General features: G+C 41.5%; 1 protein-coding gene and 5 non-coding genes across 6 annotated transcripts in view; all 6 read left to right on the top strand.

Moving 5' to 3' along the window:
- Window positions 1-19462, top strand: part of LOC133554370 (zinc finger protein 180-like) — a 130523-nt gene that overhangs the window by 48865 nt on the left and 62196 nt on the right. The window lies entirely within an intron of this gene.
- Window positions 5077-5158, top strand: trnas-gcu (transfer RNA serine (anticodon GCU)). The gene has a single exon. It is a non-coding gene; the product is annotated as a tRNA-Ser (tRNA).
- Window positions 8259-8340, top strand: trnas-gcu (transfer RNA serine (anticodon GCU)). Its single transcript has one exon. It is a non-coding gene; the product is annotated as a tRNA-Ser (tRNA).
- Window positions 11231-11312, top strand: trnas-gcu (transfer RNA serine (anticodon GCU)). The gene has a single exon. It is a non-coding gene; the product is annotated as a tRNA-Ser (tRNA).
- On the top strand, window positions 13068-13149 carry trnas-gcu (transfer RNA serine (anticodon GCU)). The gene has a single exon. It is a non-coding gene; the product is annotated as a tRNA-Ser (tRNA).
- Window positions 16907-16988, top strand: trnas-gcu (transfer RNA serine (anticodon GCU)). The gene has a single exon. It is a non-coding gene; the product is annotated as a tRNA-Ser (tRNA).

Here is a 19462-nt window from a genome sequence, read left to right as displayed (position 1 = left end):
GGATGTCAGTCTATGAAATCTAGGTCTAAGTGAGACCTACATAGAGGTTTTTGTTTCATGTCGCTATGACATTCCTACTGGAAGTTACAGGCAGTTTTGTCTATTTTCTTCCTAGGGGGCGCTAGATCACAATTTTTAGTTTTGGGGTTAGGTTTTTGATTACATCGCGATGTTCGGGAGTCTTGATGTGTGTGTCAAATTTGGTGAGTTTTGAAGCATGTTAAGGGGGTCAAATTACAGCTCAAAGCTGCGGAATAATTATAAAGAAAGAATAAAACGCTAGAAATTCAATAGGGTCCTCTGTCCCAAAGGTACATTCGGTCCATAAGTAAACAGTCAAACATTGTTACTCTAATCCAGGGGTAGGGAACCTTTTTGGCTGAGAGAGCCATGAAAGCCAAATATTTTAAAATGTATTTCCGTTAGAGCCACACCATATTTTTTAACACTGAATACAAATGCATGCATTTTTTTAAGTAAGACCAACATTTTTAGGGTATGATTACTCTGTAATTTTTTTTAATAACATTGTTTTTTCTTGAACAGGTGCAGTAGAAAATGGATGGATGGATTAAAATGCAAGAGAATGTTTTATATTTTGAACGTTATCTTTAACATTGTGACTACCAGTGGAATTATTCATTACTTATTGAGTTAAGCAATGTCAGCTAAGATTTATCTGAGAGCCAGATGTAGCCATCAAAAGAGCCACATCTGGCTCTAAAGCCATAGGTTCCCTACCCCTGCTCTAATTTATGTGTTCACAACCTTGCATTAGTTGAGATAAATTAACATGAATTTAACATTCCAATGAGGATGGGATTCAAACCCTCGTATGTAAAACAAAATGGATTAGCAATCATTTAGCTTAATCACTCGGCAAATTGGTCCTCTTTAGGTTGTGAACGTGTGGATCAAAATAACAATGTTTGACTGTGGCTACAGAGTATCACACTTTCATGTCTTAATGACTTTCTAGAGCTGAGCTGGCATTACCTTACCTTTCTTCATCTTTCCTCAAAATTGCTTATCAGCTTTAACATAAAAAAGAATGCTCATTTACCTATTTTTCCTAAAGGAAACCTTTTGTTGACAATAAAAAAACTAATAACACAACATTTGGAGAATGCATGTATCGAATCCATTACCTCTCACATGCAAACATCGCTCTGTCTGTGACATAGACGTCGAAATTTGGGTTGAATTCCTTTTTCATCTCTACTTTTTCCGAAGATTCTTGCAATAATACAACTTCATTTACATTTTTCAACCCATCATTGTCTATGGATGTTCTCATTCATCAGGTCATTGTAATCTCAGGGCTTTCAATCAATTACAACTGGACTGATTGGTTTGTCTTATAAGATGTCTGGCTTCTCATCCAAGTAGGTTTCAACAGTTCATGCTCATAGACTCAGTCAGACTGATGAGTCTTGGACTTAGAATTGTAAGATCTAGCATTTCCTTCAGTTGTAACAAAGGCACACGCGAGCATCTGTGACCAGAAGGTTTCTAAGTCCTGTTGTTTGTTAGAGGCTAAATTGCAGAGTCTTATAGAAATTGTTGAAAGGCCAGTGTTGTATTTGGGAGTTAGGTGGTATCACAGACCACCTCCTCGGGGGTGGTTTTTCAACCTAGATGCAGATGGTTTTCCTCACTGAATTTTCGGTGACAGGGGAAAAAAAAAATAACATAAAAGTTGGAGAATGCAGGTATTGATCCCACTACCTCTCACATGCGAAGCAAGCGCTCTACCATTTGAGCTAATTCCCCTTGTTGAGTAACAGTGATCAATTATTGGATACGACGTCAGAAATGTGTAGATAAAGTTCTACTTTATATAAGAAAAAAATGGCATACAAAACGGTACAAAACGATCCTTATATCTTGTTGTCTGTCATTTTTTTTTCTTTTCTTCCAAGATGGCGCTGCTGTAGTGGCTACTGTTGGCAGGAGCTCTGTGCTCTTGTGTCATTATTTTGTCTTTCACTCTTGTTTTCATATGTTATTGTATTTTTTTGCCTTTTGGTCTGGGACCCTTTGGGACTGTGTGAAAAGAGGTGACACTTTCGTGACCTCTGCGGTGCTTTTTTGTGGACTCCTGGATCTGCTTCCCGGGAGCCTTTTGGCCATGGAGACCAGCTGCTAGGTCTCTGCCACACCTTAGTCGGTTTGGAAGGACTGGAGGAGATGCGGATGAGGGGACAGGGCTGCGGAGCTGGCGCTGGGCGCCGGGACGGAGAGGCTTCGTGGTGTCTCTGCTGGGTGGGCAGGTGTCGGACACCTCAGTCTCCTTGGACGTATCCTCGCTCATCCATGCGGACTGGACACTGGCCGAGAGTTGGTTAGCGGCCGAGAGTGGAGTCGGCTCTCTTGGTTGCTTTGTTGGGTCTGCTCCCGTCTCTGGCCATGCTCCCTCCACCCTAGCGGACAATGTCGTGGAGCACCGCAGAGGGCACCACAGTGTATATGTTTCTTTTAGTTTTTATTCATAGCTGTATGTAGAATTGGCTGGTTGCATCAGCTCTGTTACTTTAATCTCTTTCATGTCCTTTGTGTTCTTTGATGTTTCCCTCTTACACACATGTAAGAGGGATGTCTACTATGGCTATGAGTTGTTTTTTTACCTTGGTCTCAGTTTGGACCCCCTCTCCAGAGCCCAGGCTTACACCGATTTTTAAAAAAAAAAATTTTAATCTCCCCCACTTGTTTACCTGTATCTCACCTTTTTTGTAAGGGGCGCTGGAAGCCGGTAGACCCGTCAGCCATCCTGTTCTGTCTTCCTGTAATGTTTGTCTGATCTTGAATGGGATTGTGCTGAAAATTTTAATTTTCCTGAAGGAACTCTCCTGACGGAATAAAAAAAATACAATCTAATCTAATTTAATCTAATCTAATCTAATTCATTCATCACCCGTAGGCTCGTAACTCTCAATCTCATCAACCACAATGCACCTGCTCCCTCTCCTTTTTTACATCCGGTTTGCCCCAATGAATTGTGGAACATGCAGTATTTTAGTTAACCCTTTGTTAGGCTATAAAATAGAAATTAACTCAATCCAGTGTCAGTATTTCTCAAATAATCAATATCAAATACATGTATAAATCTAATCAATTCCCTTTTTAGCTGTAAATAATAATAGATTATCTTATCAGCAATTAAATCAAATATGCAAATTATGAATGATCATCACATTGTATAACATATAAGTTACAACATCCTCCCCCCATGAACTACATTCATCTAAATCTTTAGACATACAGTAACTGAATAGGTCTTCTTAGCAAAGTCCCAGAGGCAGTGCGGACTTTGCACGACCTGACAAGTCCATCTCGGCCGTGAAACAGTTCTGTGATTCTTCCCAGTTTCCAGGTTTGTCTGGGAGTGTCGTCCTCTCCAATGAGTACAACATCACCCACTTTCAGTGGGGTGGGTTTCTCAAATAATCAATATCAAATACATGTATAAATCATATCAATTCCCCTTTTAACTGTAAATAATACATTATCTTATCAGCAATTAAATAAAATATGCAAATTATGAATGATCATCACATGAACTATATGACCCATAAGTTACAACACCCCTCCTTCATGGTTTGGTCTTCACAATTTCTGTGATGAAGACCCCGCTTACAGGATGTGGACTTTTGAAAATCTACTAGTCCGAGTGTGGGCTAGTGCATGTGCCTCACAATACGAAGGTCCTGAGTTCAATCCCGGGCTCGGGATCTTTCTGTGTGGAGTTTGCATGCTCTCCTCATGACTGCGTGGGTTCCCTCCGGGTATTCTGACTTCCTCTCACCTCCAAAGACATGCACCTGGGGATAGGTTGATTGGCAACACTAAATTGACCCAAATGTGTGAATGTGAGTGTGAATGTTGTCTGTCTATCTGTGTTGGCCCTGCGATGAGGTAGGGACTTGTCCAGGGTGTACGCTGCCTTCTGCCCGAATACAGCTGAAATAGGCTCCAGCACCCCCGCGACCCCGGACGGGACAAGTGGTAGAAAATGAATGGATGGATCGATGGATAGGCCAATAATAAACGATGAGATGAGGTGGCAGAGAGTTTAAGGTGATGCTCTGCTGATGTGTTGTGTTCGACCCAAATGCTTTTGACTCAAGCTAGTATTCAGTTTGGCTAGGTTTGGTTATTAAGCTTGTGTTTGCATTTTACATAACGTTTCACATAAGTTATGTTTTTTTTATAGATAATGTACTTTTCAAATTTTCTTGTCATCAGACAATATTTTTGGGGGAACCACCCAGGTAGACTTGACAGGTCTGCCTGTTTGGCCATGTCTATAAGAACAGCTGACAGGCAACATGTCACAGTGGTCAGGTGACCCTTCAGAAGAAGACTGCAGGTGACAGTCCAAACATGTCAGGTAAAAATGACATCCAATACACGGAAATCAATCAATCAAAGTTTATTTATATAGTCTTAATCACAAGTGTCTCAAAGGGCTGCACTAAATCCCACATCAGGGCAAGAAAAAACTTAACCCAACGGGCGTAATGAGAGGTCTTGGAGGGGAACGCAGATGTAGGAACCGCCCCTGGTCAACAAGTGCAAAATATCATTTGACTAAAAAAAAATGTGAAAAGTTTTAGATGTCTTTCGTTGACAAAAAAAATCCATCCATCCATCCATTTCCTACCGCTTGTCCCTTTTGGGGAGGTGGCGGGTGCTGGAGCCTATTTCTGCTAGCATTTGAGACCAAGATGTTTCTAATTTGTGTTATTTACTGGAAGCTAAATTGCAGAGTCCTTTAGGAATGGGTGTTGTTTGTCAAGGTTGACCTTGATGTTTAGCCCCTCATCCAAGTAAGCTTCATCAGTTTGTGTTCATTGGTTTAGATTGGTTGGATCAAGTCCAACGGTTGGTGCCAAAACCCAAAATATATTTACTCCAAAAACAAGGAGGGTTTTACTATTTTTTTAATTTTGTAAAAATAACACAACAATATCTTAATTCCTCGAAAGGTCCATGTGTTTACATGCTGTGATGTAGACCTTGATCATAAAAAGTCTTATTTGAAGCCTCTCTGCAACTTTTTACCCTAGACAGGAAGACGGGGTGGCCGAGTGGTTAAGGCGATGGACTGCTAATCCATTGTGTTCTACACGTGTGGTTTCGAATCCCATCCTCGTCGAGCTTTTAATCTCTTTAATTGGCCTCAACTGACGAAAGGTTGTGCACCCGTATGTTAAAATAAGATGTTAGACTTTGGTTACAGAGTATTGCAGTGTCAAGTGTCACCGACTGTCTGGAACTGAGCTGACATTACTTTACCTATCTTCATGTTTCCTCAAAATTACTTCTCAGCTTTCACGGAAAAAAGTATGGTCATTCAAGGAGTGCTCAGAGAGTATGGGGTATCGGACTGTCTGATTGTGGCGGTCCGCTCCCTGTATGATCAGTGTCAGAGCTTGGTCCGCATTGCCGGCAGTAAGTCGGACACGTTTCCAGTGAGGGTTGGACTCCGCCAAGGCTGCCTTTTGTCACCGATTCTGTTCATAACTTTTATGGACAGAATTTCTAGGTGCAGTCAAGGTGTTGAGGGGATTGTGTTTGGTGGATGCAGGCAGTGGTTCTCAACCTTTTTTCAGTGATCTACCTATGTAAACATTTTTTTAATTCAAGTACCCCCTAATCAGAGCAAAGCATTTTTGGTTGAAAAAAAGAGATAAAGACGTAAAATACAGCACTGTGTCATCAGTTTCTGATTTATTAAATTGTATAACAGTGCAAAATATTTCTCATTTGCAGTGGTCTTTTTTTAACTATTTGGAAAAAAAGATATAAAAATACCTAAAAACTTGTTGAAAAATAAACAAGTGATTCAATTATAAATAAAGATTTCTACACATAGAAGTAATCATCAACTTAAAGTGCCCTCTTTGGGGATTGTAATAGAGATCCATCTGGATTCATGAACTTAATTCTAAACATTTCTTCACAAAAAAAGAAATATTTAACATCAATATTTATGTCCACAAAAAATCTAGCTGTCAACACTGAATATTGCATTGTTGCATTTCTTTTCAAAGTTTATGAACTTACATTCACATTTTGTTGAAGTATTATTCAATAATATATTTATAAAGGATTTTTGAATTGTTGCTATTTTTAGAATGTTTAAAAAATATCTCATGTAACCCTTGGCATATCTTCAAGTACCCCCAGGGGTAAGCGTACCCCCAATTGAGAACCACTGGCTGCAGCATTAGGTCACTGTTTTTTGCAGATGATGTGGTCCTGAAGGCTTCATCTGGCCAGGATCTTCAGCTCTCACTGGATCGGTTCTCGCCTGGAAAAGGGTGTAGTGCCATCTCCCAGTTGGGGAGGAGACACTGCCCCAAGTGGAGGAGTTCAAGTACCTCAGAGTCTTGTTCACGAGTGAGGGAAGAGTGGATCGTGAGATCGACAGGCGGATCGGTGCGGTGTCTTCAGTAATGCGTACGCTGTATTGATTCGTTGTGGTGAAGAAGGAGCTGAGCCAGAAGGTAAAGCTCTCAATTTACCGGTCGATCTACGTTCCCATCCTCACCTACGGTCATGAGCTTTGGGTTAGGACCAAAAGGACAAGATCACGGGTACAAGCGGCCGAAACGAGTTTCCTCCACTGGGTGGCGGGGCTCTCCATTACAGATAGGGTGAGAAGTTCTGCCATCCGGGAGGAGCTCAAAATGAAGCCGCTGCTCCTCCGCATCGAGAGGAGCTAGATGAAGTGGTTCGGGCATCTGGTCAGGATGCCACCCAAACGCCTCCCTAGGGAGATGTTTCGGGCATGTCTGACCGGTAGGAGGCCACGGGGAAGACCTAGGACACGTTGGGAAGACTATGTCTCTTGTCTGGCCTGGGAATGCCTCGGAATTCCCCGGGAAGAGCTGGACAAAATGGCTGCGGAGAGCAAAGCCTGGGCTTCCCTACTTAGGCTGCTGCCTCTGCGACCAGACCTCCGATAAGTGGAAGAAGATGGATGGATGTTTGGATTTTACATAATGTTTCATGTAATTTATGGTTTTCAATATAGGGCTGAGGTTTTGAATTTGGGTTTTTTGCTCTGGTTATAAACATAAACCTCAGTTTGACTTTTTTTGGTCTCTTCTGAGTCAAAGTTGTGAAAATGTAGATCAGAGTAACAATGACAGTGGTAACAGAGTATCAGACTGTCATTGGTCAATGACTTTGTAGAACTGAGCTGTTATGATCGTGCCTTTTTTCCATGTTCTCCTAAAATGTCTACTCAGCTTTGACATACAAAGTTCTTCTAAATTACCTGTTTTTGACTTTGCTGCAAACACGGCCATAGATACTAGATACCAAAGACTTGTGTTTGCCAAACACTTCCAACCACCTCTCCCACATAGATGCATAGATTGCCATAGATTGCCTGTTTGGCCACGCCTATAAGAACAGCTGACAGGCAACACTGTCACAGTGGTCGGGTGACCCTTCAGAAGAAGACTGCAGATGACAGTCCAAACATGTCAGGTAAAAATTCCATCCAATATACCGAAATCAATCAATCAAAGTTTATTTATATAGTCCTTAATCACAAGTGTCTCAAAGGGCTGCACAAGCCACAATGACATTCTCGGCTCAGATCCCACATAAGGGCAAGAAAAAACGTAACCTAACGGGTGTAATGAGAAACCTTAGCAGATGTGGGGACCACTCTTGGGCGACCGGTGCAAAATATTGTCTGACTACAAGAAAATGTGAAACGTTTTGGATGTCTTTTGTTGAAAGAAAAAATCTATCCATCCATCCATTTCCTACCGCTTGTCCCTTTAGGGATCATGGGGGGTGCTGGAGCCTATTTCAGCTAGCACCTGAGACCAGGATATTTCTCACTCGTGTTATTTGCTGGAGGCTAAATTGCACAGTAATTTAGGAATGGTTAAAAGGACAGTGTTGTTTGTGGATTGTAAGTGGTTTCACGGACCCCCTCCTCTCTCTTCCATGTCAAGGTTGACCTTGACGTTTTGCCCCTCATCCAAGTAAGCATCATCAGTTTGTGCTCACAGACTTAGATTGGTCAGATCAAGTCCAACAGTTGGTGCCAAAACCCAAAATACATGTACTCCAAAAACCAGGAGGGTTTACTCTAATTTTAATTGTGTAAAAATAACACAACAATATCTTAATTCCTCGAAAGGTCCATGTGGTTACATGCTGTGATGTAGACCTTGATCATAAAAAGTGTTATTCGAAGTCTCTCAGCAACTTTTGACGAGACAGGAGAAGATGAGGTGGCCGAGTGGTTAAGGCGATGGACTGCTAATCCATTGTGTTCTACACGCGTGGGTTCAAATCCCATCCTCATCGAGCTGTTGTAGTATTTAGATAACCTCTAGTGACGAAAGGTTGTGAACGTGCGGAATAAAATAACAATGTTTGACTTTGGTTACAGAGTATCGCACTGTCAAGTGTCACCAACTTTCTAGAGCTGAGCTGACATCACTTAACCTTTCTTCATCTTTCCTCAAAATGACTTCTCAGCTTTAATGGAAAAAAGAATGCTCATTTACCTATTTTCACTTATAGGAAACCTTTTGTTGACAATAAAAAAATACTTACACAACATTTGGAGAATTAAGGTATCGATTCCACGACCTCTCACATGCAAAGCAATCGCTCTACCATTGGAGCCAATTCCCCCTTTGTCTGTGAGATAGACGTAGAAATGTGGGTTAAATCCCACTCTCATCTCTACTGTTTTTGAAGGTTCTTGCAATAATACAACTTTATTTAAATTTTTGAACACATCAATGTCCATGGATGTTCTCATTCATCCAGGTCATTGTAATCTCGGGGCATTCAATGAACTGCAACTGGACATATAGGTCTTAAAGGATGTTTCGCTTCTCATCCAAGTAGATTTCACCAGTTCATGCTCATAGACTCAGTCAGACTGGTCAGATCTAGTCTTGGACTTAGAAATACGATTTTAGCATTTCATTCAGATGTAACAAAAGCACACAAGAGCATCTGTGACCAGAAGGTTTCTAAGTCCTGTTGTTTGTTGGAGGCTAAATTACAGAGTATATTAGGAATTGTTGAAAGGACAGTGTTGTATGTGGGAGTTAGGTGGTATCGCAGACCACCTCCTCAGGGTTGGTTTTTTAACCTTGATGTAGATGGCTTTCTTCACTGAATTTTTGGTGACAGGGAAAAAAAACAATAATAATATGAATAATGGAGAATGTAGGTATCGATCCCGCTACCTCTCGCATGCGCTCTACCATTTGAGCTAATTCCCCTCGCTTCACTACTTGGCCTCAACAATTTATTTCATAAGCACCCCGCTTACAGGATGTTGAATTTTGAAAATCTACTAGACGAAGTGTGGGCAGCATGGTGTATAGGGGTTAGTGCATGTTCCTCACAATACGAAGGTCCTGAGTTCAATCCCAAGCTCAGGATCTTTCTGTGTGGAGTTTACATGTTCTCCCCGTGAATGCATGGGTTCCCTCCGGGTATTTTGACTTCTTCCCACCTCCAAAGACATGCATCTAGGGAATTCACACTCCTTCGCAGGAGTGTGAATGTTGTCTATCTATCTGTGTTTGCCCTGCGATTAGGTGGCGACTTGTACAGGGTGTACTCCGCCTTCTGCCCGAAAAAATTTGAAATAGGCTCCAGCGACCCCCGTGACCCTAAAAGAGACAAGTGGTAGAAAATGGATGGATGGATGGAGTTACAATGACAGTGGTAAGAGAGTATCAGACTGTCATAGGTCAATGACTATGTAGAGCTGAACTGTTATGATCGTACCTTTTTTTCATGTTCTCTTAAAATGTCTACTCAGCTTTGACATACAAAGATCTGCTCACTTGAATTGACAGTAAAAAACTAATAGTCTTATATTTTGAGAATGCAGGTATAGATTCTACTACCACTCACACACAGAGTAAGCACTGCACCATTTGAGCTAATTCCCTCTGTTGTTAAATCACTTTGTTATTTTTGAGTAGGTTTGACTCCCATCCTCATCAAGACGTCAGGTTCCCTTGAGTTGGCTTCAACTGATGCAAGATTATAAAAATGTAGATCAGAGTAACAATGTTTGACTGTGGTTACAGAGTATCAGACTGTCAAATGTGGATGACTTTGTAGAGCTGAGCTGGCATTACCTCACCTTTCTTCATCTGTCTCCAAATTGATCAAAAGGACTCCTCAGCTTTAACATACAAAATGTGTTGGACAGGAAAGTACTGCTCATTTACCTATTTTTAACTTTTTTGATGTCTCTCAAAACGTTTTTTATGTCTTCTTATTGATATACTTTTCAAATGTTCTTGTCGACAAGACAATATTTTCGGGGGAACCAACCAGGTAGACTTGACAGGTCTGCCTGTTTGGCCACGCCTCTAAGAACAGCTGACAGGCAACATGTCACAATGGTCAGGTGACCCTTCAGAAGAAGACTGCAGGTGACAGTCCAAACATGTCAGGTAAAAATTCCATCCAATATGCCGAAATTAATCAATCAAAGTTTATTTATATAGTCTTTAATCACAAGTGTCTCAAAGGGCTGCACAAGCCACAATGACGTCCTCGGCTCAGATCCCACATAAGGGAAAGAAAAAACTTAACTCAACGGGCGTAATGAGAAACCTTAGCGGGGACCGCAGATGTGGGGACCACCCCTGGGCGACCGGTGCAAAATATTGTCTGACTACAAGAAAATGTGACGAGTTTTGGATGTCTTTTGTTGACAAAAAAAACCCATCCATCCATTCATTTGAGACCGGTTGTCCCTTTAGGGTTTGTGGGGGGTGCTGGAGCCTATTTCAGCTAGCATCTGAGACCAGGATCCGTCTCACTCGTGTTATTTGCTGGAGGCTAAATTGCAGAGTCCGTTAGGAATGGTTAAAAGGACAGTGTTGTTTGTGGATACTATGTGGTTTCACAGACCCCCTCCTCTGTCTTCCATGTCAAGGTTGACCTTGACGTTTTGCCCCTCATCCAATAAGCTTCATCAGTTTGTGCTCACAGACTTAGATTGGTCACATCAAGTCCAACGGTTGTTGCCAAAACCCAAAATACATGTACTCCAAAACCAGGAGGGTTTGCTCTTTTTTAATTTCGTAAAAATAACACAACAATATCTTAATTCCTCGAAAGGTCCATGTGGTTACATGCTGTGATGTAGACCTTGATCGTAAAAAGTGTTATTTGAAGTCTCTGAGCAGCTTTTGACATGACAGGAGAAGATGAGGTGGCCGAGTGGTTAAGGCGATGGACTGCTAATCCATTGTGTTCTACATGCATGGGTTCGAATCCCATCCTCATCGTGCTATTGTTCTATTTAGTGACGAAAGGTTGTGAACGTGCAGAATAAAATAACAATGTTTGACTTTGGTTACAGAGTATCGCACCGACTTTCTAGAGCTGAGCTTACATGCAGTGATTTCTCCAGATTCTCTGAACCGTTTAAAAAAATGTACGGACCGTAGATGGCAAAATGCCTAATTTCTTTGCAATAGCTCGTTGAGAAATGTTGTTCTTAAACTTTTCGACAATTTGCTTACAAATTGGTGACCCTCGCCCCATCTTTGTTTGTGAATTACTTAGCATTTCATGGAAGCTGCTTTTATACCCAATCATGGCACCCACCTGTTCCCAATTAGCCTGTACACCTGTGGGATGCTCCAACTAGCTGTTTGATCAGCATTCCTCAACTTTATCAGTATTTATTGCCACCTTTCCCAACTTCTTTGTCACGTGTTGCTGGCATCAAATTCTAAAGTTAATGATTATTTGCAAAAAAAAAAATGTTTATCAGTTTTAACATCAAATATGTTTTCTTTGTAGCATATTCAATTGAATATGGGTTAAAAATGATTTGCAAATCATTGTATTCCGTTTATATTTACATCCAACACAATTTCCCAATTAATGTGGAAACGGAGTTTGTAGATCAGAGTAACAATATTTGACTGTGGTTACAGAGTATCAGACTGTCATGTGTTAATGACGTTGTAGAGCTGAGCTGGCATTACTTTAACTTTCTTCATCTGTGTCCAAATTGATCAAATTGGCTCCTCATCTTTAACATACCTATTTTTATATTTTTTGATGTTTCTTAAAACGTTTTTTATGTCTTCTTATTGATATACTTTTTTAAATGTTCTTGTTGTCGGACAATATTTCTGGGGGAACCAACCTGGTGGACTAGACAGGTCAGCCTGTTTGGCCACGTCTATAAGAACAGCTGACAGGCAACATGTCACAGTGGTCAGGTGACCCTTCAGAAGAAGACTGCAGGTGACAGTCCAAACATGTCAGGTAAACATTCCATCCAATATACCGAAATCAATCAATCAAAGTTTATTTATATAGTCCTTAATCACAAGTGTCTCAAAGGACTGCAAAAGCCACAATTACATCCTCGGCTCAGATCCCACATAAGGGCAAGAAAAAATTTAACTCAACGGGCGTAATGAGAAACCTTAGCCTGGACCGCAGATGTGGGGACCACCCCTGGGCGACCGGTGCAAAATATAGTCTGACTACAAGAAAATGTGAAAAGTTTTGGATGTCTTTTGCTGACAAAAAAATTCATCCATCCATCCATTTTCTACCGCTTGTCCCTTTAGAGGTGGTGGGGGGTGCTGGAGCCTATTTCAGCTAGCATCTCAGACCAGAATGTTTCTCACTCGTGTTATTTGCTGGAGGCTAAATTGCAGAGTCCTTCAGGAATGGTTAAAAGTACAGTGTTGTTTGTGGATACTAAGTGGTTTCGCAGACCCCATCCTCTGTCTTCTATGTCAAGGTTGACCTTGACGTTTGGCCCCTCATCCAAGTAAGCTTCATCAGTTTGTGCTCACAGACTTGGATTGGTCACATCAAGTCCAACAGTTGGTGCCAAAACCCAAAATATATGTACTCCAAAACCAGGAGGGTTTGCTCTTTTTTAATTTCGTAAAAATAACACAACAATATCTTAATTCCTCGAAAGGTCCATGTGGTTACATGCTGTGATGTAGACCTTGATCATAAAAAGTGTTATTCAAACTCTCTCAGCAACTTTTCACACAACAGGAGGAGATGAGGTGGCCGAGTGGTTAAGGCGATGGACTGCTAATCCATTGTGTTCTACACGCGTGGGTTCGAATCCCACCCTCATCGAGCTATTGGTCTATTTAGTTACCCTCTATTGATGAAAGGTTGTGTACGTGCAGAATAAAATAACAATGTTTGACTTTGGTTACAGAATATCGCACTGTCATGTGTCACCGACTTTCTGGAGCTGAGCTGACATTACTTAACCTTTCTTCATGTTTCCTCAAAATTGACTTCTCAGCTTTAATGGAAAAAATAATGCTCGTCTTGCATATTTTCACTTTCTGGAAACCTTTTGTTGACAAGAAAAAAATACTTACACAACATTTGGAGAATTAAGGTATCGATTTCTTTCGGGGTCGTGGGGGGCGCTGGCGCCTATCTCAGCTACAATCGGGCCGAAGGGAATAAGTGGTAGAAAATGGATGGATGGTTGGATGGAAGGTATCGATTCCACAACCTCTCACATGCAAAGCGGTCGCTCTACCATTGGAGCCAATTCCCCCTTCGTCTGTGAGATAGACGTAGAAATTTGGGTTGAATCCCACTCTCATCTCAACTGTTTTTGAAGGTTTTTACAATAATACAAGTTTATTTAAATTTTCCAACACATCAATGTCCATGTATGTTCTCATTCATCCAGGTCATTGTAATCTCGGGGCATTCAATCAATTGCAACTGGACTGATCGGTCTTAAAGGATGTATCGCTTCTCAGCCAAGTAGATTTCACTAGTTCATGCTCATGGACTCAGTCAGACTGGTCAGATCTAGTCTTGGACTTAGAATTGTCAATTCTAGCATTTCCTTCAGATGTAACAAACGCACACAAGAGCATCTGTGACCAGAAGGTTTCTACGTCCTGTTGTTTGTTGGAGGCTAAATTACAGAGTCTTTTAGGAATTGTTGAAAGGACAGTGTTGTATGTGGGAGTTAGGTGGTATCGCAGACCACCTCGTTAGGGTTGGTTTTTTAACCTTGATGTATATGGCTTTATTCTCTGAATTTTTGGTGACACGGAAAAAAAAACCTAATAATATGAACAAAGGAGAATGTAGGGGTTGATCCTACTACCTCTCGCATGCTAAGCAAGCGCTCTACCATTCGAGCTAATTCCCATCCTTTCACCACTTGGCTTTAACAATTCATTTGATAAACCTAACACCCCGCTTACAGGTTGTGGAATTTTAAAAATCTACTAGACCAAGTGTAGGCAGCATGGTGTATAGGGGTTAGTGCATGTGCCTCACAATACGAAGGTCCTGAGTTCAATCCCGAGTTCAGGATCTTTCTGTGTGGAGTTTACATGTTCTCCCCGTGACTGCGGGCCCAATCTAAAGACATGCACCTGAGGATAGGTTGATACGCAACACTAAATTGACCCTGTTGTGTGAGTGCGAGTGTGAATGTTGTCTATCTACAGTAGCTGCGTTGGCCCTGCGATGAGGTGGCGACTTGTCCAGGGTGTACATCGCCTTCTGCCCGAATTTAGCTGAAATAGGCTCCAGCACCCCCCTCGACCTCGGACGGGACAAGCACTAGAAAATGGATGGATGGATGAATAGACCAAGTGGAAACACAAACGATGAGATGAGGTGGCGGAGAGTTTATGGTGATGCTTTATTATGTTTGGCTAGGTTTGGTTATTAAGCTAGTGTTTGGATTTTAAATAAAGTTTCATGTAGGTTATGGTTTTCAACGAAGAGCTAAAGTTTTGAATTTGGGTTTTCTTTCCTCTGTTATAAACATGAATGTCAGTTTGACTTTTATTGGCCTCTTCTCAGTCAAGGTTGTGAAAATGTAGATCAGAGCAACAATGACAGTGGTAACAGAGTATCAGACTTTCATAAGTCAATGACTATGTAGAGTTCAGCTGTTATGATCGTACCTTTTTTTCATGTTCTCCTCAAATGTCTAATCAGCTTTGACATACAAAGATCTGCTCACTTACCTGTTTTTAACATAGAGGATGCCTTGACTTGAAAGTAAAAAACTGATATCTTGAGAATGCAGGTATTGATTATACTATGACTCACACACAGAGAAAGCACTGTACCAATTGAGCTAAATTCGCCCTGTTTTTAAGTCACTTTGTGTTTTTTTGAGTAGGTTTGACTCCCATCCTCATCGGGAAGTCAGTTTCCCTTGAGTTGGCCTCAACTGTTGCAAGATTGTAAAAACGTAGATCATAGTAGCTTCGCGGTGGAAGAGGGGTTAGTGTGTCTGCCTCACAATATGAAGGTCCTGAGTAGTCAGTGTTCAATCCTGGGCTAGGGATCTTTCTGTGTGGAGTTTGCATGTCCTCCCTGTGAATGCGTGGGTTCAGGCTTCCTCCCACCTCCAAAGACTTGAAACCTGGGGATAGGTTGATTGGCAACACTGTCACAGTGGTCAGGTGACCCCCCAGAAGAAGACTGCAGATGACAGTCCAAACATGTCAGGCAAAAAATCCATCCAATATACATAAATCAATCAATCAATCAATCAATCAATGTTTACTTATATAGCCCTAAATCACTAGTGTCTCAAAGGGCTGCACAAACCACTACGACATCCTCGGTAGGCCCACATAAGGGCAAGGAAAACTCACACCCAGTGGGACGTCGGTGACAATGATGACTATGAGAACCTTGGAAAGGAGGGAAGCAATGGATGTCGAGCGGGTCTAACATGATACTGTGAAAGTTCGATCCATAATGGATCCAACACAGTCGCGAGAGTCCAGTCCAAAGCGGATCCGTTCACAGCGGAGCCAGCAGGAAACCATCCCAAGCGGAGGCGGATCAGCAGCGCAGAGATGTCCCCAGCCGATACACAGGCAAGCAGTGCATGGCCATCGGATCGGACCGGACCCCTCCACAAAGGAGAGTGGGACATAGAAGAAAAAGAAAAGAAACGGCAGATCAACTGGTCTAAAAAGGGAGTCTATTTAAAGGCTAGAGTATACAAATGAGTTTTAAGGTGAGACTTAAATGCTTCTACTAATCAATCAAAGTTTATTTATATAGTCAATATATAATATATATAATTTATATATATTATATATTATATATATATATATATATATATATATATATATATATTCATATATAATTTATATAGTCAATATATAATCAATCAAAGTTTATTTATATAGTCCTTAATCACAAGTGTCTCAAAGGGCTGCACGAGCCACAATGACATTCTCGGCTCAGATCCCACATAAGGGCAAGAAAAAACTTAACCCAACGGCCGTAATTAGAAACCTTAGCGAGGACCGCAGATGTGGGGACTATCCCTGGGCGACCGGTGCAAAATATTGTCTGACTACAAGAAAATGTGAAAAGTTTTGGATGTCTTTTGTTGACAAAAAAATCATCCATCCATCCATTTTCCACCGCTTGTCCCTTTAGGGGTGGTGGGGGGTGCTGGAGCCTATTTCAGCTAGCATCTGAGACCGGGATATTTCACACTCGTGTTATTTGCTGGAGGCAAAATTGCAGAGTCCTTTAGGAATGGTTAAAAGGACAGTGTTGTTTGTAGATACTAAGTGGTTTCACAGACCCCATCCTCTGTCTTCTATGTCAAGGTTGACTCTGACGTTTTGCCCCTCATCCAAGTAAGCTTGATCAGTTTGTGCTCACAGATCATGTCCGACGGTTGGTGCCAAAACCCAAAATACATGTACTCCAAAAACCAGGAGGGTTTACTCTTTTTTAATTTTGTAAAAATAACACAACAATATCTTAATTCCTCGAAAGGTCCAAGTGGTTACACACTGTGATGTAGACCTTGATCGTAAAAAGTGTTATTCGAATTCTCACAGCAACTTTTTACAAGACAAGAGATGAGGTGGCCGAGTGGTTAAGGCGATGGACTGCTAATCCATTGTGATATTCACGCATGGGTTAAAATCCCATCCTCATCGAGCCGTTGTTCTATTTACTTACCCTCTATTAACAAAAGGTTGTGAACGTGTAGATTAAAATAACAATGTTTGACTTTGGTTACAGAGTATCGCACTGTCAGGTGTCACCAACTCTTTAGAGCTGAGCTGACATTACTTAACCTTTCTTCATGTTTCCTCAAAATGACTTCTCACCTTTAATGGAAAAAAGAATGCTTATTTACCTATTTTCACTTATAGGAAACCTTTTGTTGACAAGAAAAACATACTTACACAACATTTTGAGAATTAAGGTATCGATTCCACGACCTCTCACATGCAAAGATGATTGCTCTACCATTGGAGCCAATTCCCCCTTTGTCTGTGAGATAGACGTAGAAATTTGGGTTGAATCTCACTCTCATCTCTACTGTTTTTGAAGGTTTTTACAATAATATAACTTTATTTAAATGTTTCAACACATCAATGTCTATGGATGTTCTCCTTCATCCAGGTCATTGTAATCTTGGGGCATTCAATTAATTGCAACTGGACTGATTGGTCTTAAAGGATGTTTCGCTTCTCATCCAAGTTTTCACCAGTTCATGCTCATAGACTCAGTCAGACTGGTCAGGGCTAGTCTTAGACTTAGAATTGTCAGATCTAGCATTTCCTTTAGTTGTAACAAAGGCACACAAGAGTATCTGTTACCAGAAGGTTTCTAAGTCCTGTTGTTTGTTAGAGGCTAAATTGGAGAGTCTTTTAGGAATTGTTGAAAGGACAGTGTTGAATGTGGAAGTTAGGTGGTAACACAGACCACCTCCTCAGGGGTGTTTTTTCAACATTGATGAAGATGGCTTTCCTCACTGAATTTTTGTTGACAGGGGGAAAAAAACTCATAACATAAAAGTTGAAGAATGCAGGTATAGATACCACAACCTCTCTCAGGCGAAGCAAGCGCTCTACCATTTGAGCTAATTCCCCTCCTTTTGTGATTTGGCTTTCACAATTTCTGTGATGAAGACCCCACTTAAAGGATGTGGAATTTTGAAAATCCATTCGACCTAGTGTGGGCAGCACAGTGGAACAGGATTTAGTGCATGTGCCTCACATTACATAGGTCCTGAGTTCAATCCCATGCTCGGGATCTTTCTGTGTGGAGTTTGCATGTTCTCCCCGTGACTGCGTGGGTTTCCTCCGGGTATTTTGGCTTCTTCCCACCTCCAAAGACATGCACCTGGGGAATTCACACTCCTTCGCAGGAGCGTGAATGTTGTCTATCTATCTGTGTTGGCCCTGCGAGGAGTGGCGACTTGTCCAGGGTGTGGAACGCCTTCTGCCCGAATACAGCTAAAATAGGCTGCAGCAACCCCCCGTGACCCTAAAAGAGACAAGTGGTAGAAAATGGATGGATGGATGGAGTAACAATGACAGTGGTAACAGAGTATCAGACTGTCTTAAGTCAATGACTATGTAGAGCTGAACTGTTATGATCGTACCTTTTGTTCATGTTCTCCTAAAATGTCTACTCAGCTTTGACATACAAAGGTCTGCTCACTTGAATTGACAGTAAAAAACTAATAGTCTAATATTTTGAGAATGCAGTTATAGATTCTACTACCACTCACACACAGAGTAAGCACTGTGCCAATTGAGATAATTCTCGCTGTTGTGAAGTCATTTTGTTATTTTTGAGTAGGTTTGACTCCCATCCTCATCAGGACGTCAGGTTCCCTTGAGTTGGCCTCAACTGATGCAAGATTTTAAAATGTAGATCAGAGTAACAATGTGTTAATGACTTTGTAGAGCTGAGCTGGCATTACCTCACCTTTCTTCATCTGTCTCCAAATTGAGCAACATGGCTTCTCAGGCAACATGTCACAGTGGTCAGGTGACCCTTCAGAAGAAGACTGCAGGTGACAGTCCAAACATGTCAGGTAAAAATTCCATCCAATATACCAAAATCAATCAATCAAAGTTTATTTATATAGTCTTTAATCACAAGTGTCTCAAAGGGCTGCACAAGCCACAATGACGTCCTCGGCTCAGATCCCACATAAGGGAAAGAAAAAACTTAACTCAACGGGCGTAATGAGAAACCTTAGCGGGGACCGCAGATGTGGGGACCACCCCTGGGCGACCGGTGCAAAATATTGTCTGACTACAAGAAAATGTGACGAGTTTTGGATGTCTTTTGTTGACAAAAAAAACCCATCCATCCATTCATTTGAGACCGGTTGTCCCTTTAGGGTTTGTGGGGGGTGCTGGAGCCTATTTCAGCTAGCATCTGAGACCAGGATCCGTCTCACTCGTGTTATTTGCTGGAGGCTAAATTGCAGAGTCCGTTAGGAATGGTTAAAAGGACAGTGTTGTTTGTGGATACTATGTGGTTTCACAGACCCCCTCCTCTGTCTTCCATGTCAAGGTTGACCTTGACGTTTTGCCCCTCATCCAATAAGCTTCATCAGTTTGTGCTCACAGACTTAGATTGGTCACATCAAGTCCAACGGTTGTTG

The sequence above is a fragment of the Nerophis ophidion genome, linkage group LG06 (assembly GCF_033978795.1).
Source record: "Nerophis ophidion isolate RoL-2023_Sa linkage group LG06, RoL_Noph_v1.0, whole genome shotgun sequence".
Taxonomy (NCBI): domain Eukaryota; kingdom Metazoa; phylum Chordata; class Actinopteri; order Syngnathiformes; family Syngnathidae; genus Nerophis; species Nerophis ophidion.
Note: the sequence above shows the minus strand (reverse complement) of the source record. Positions and strands in the feature narration are given on the sequence as shown.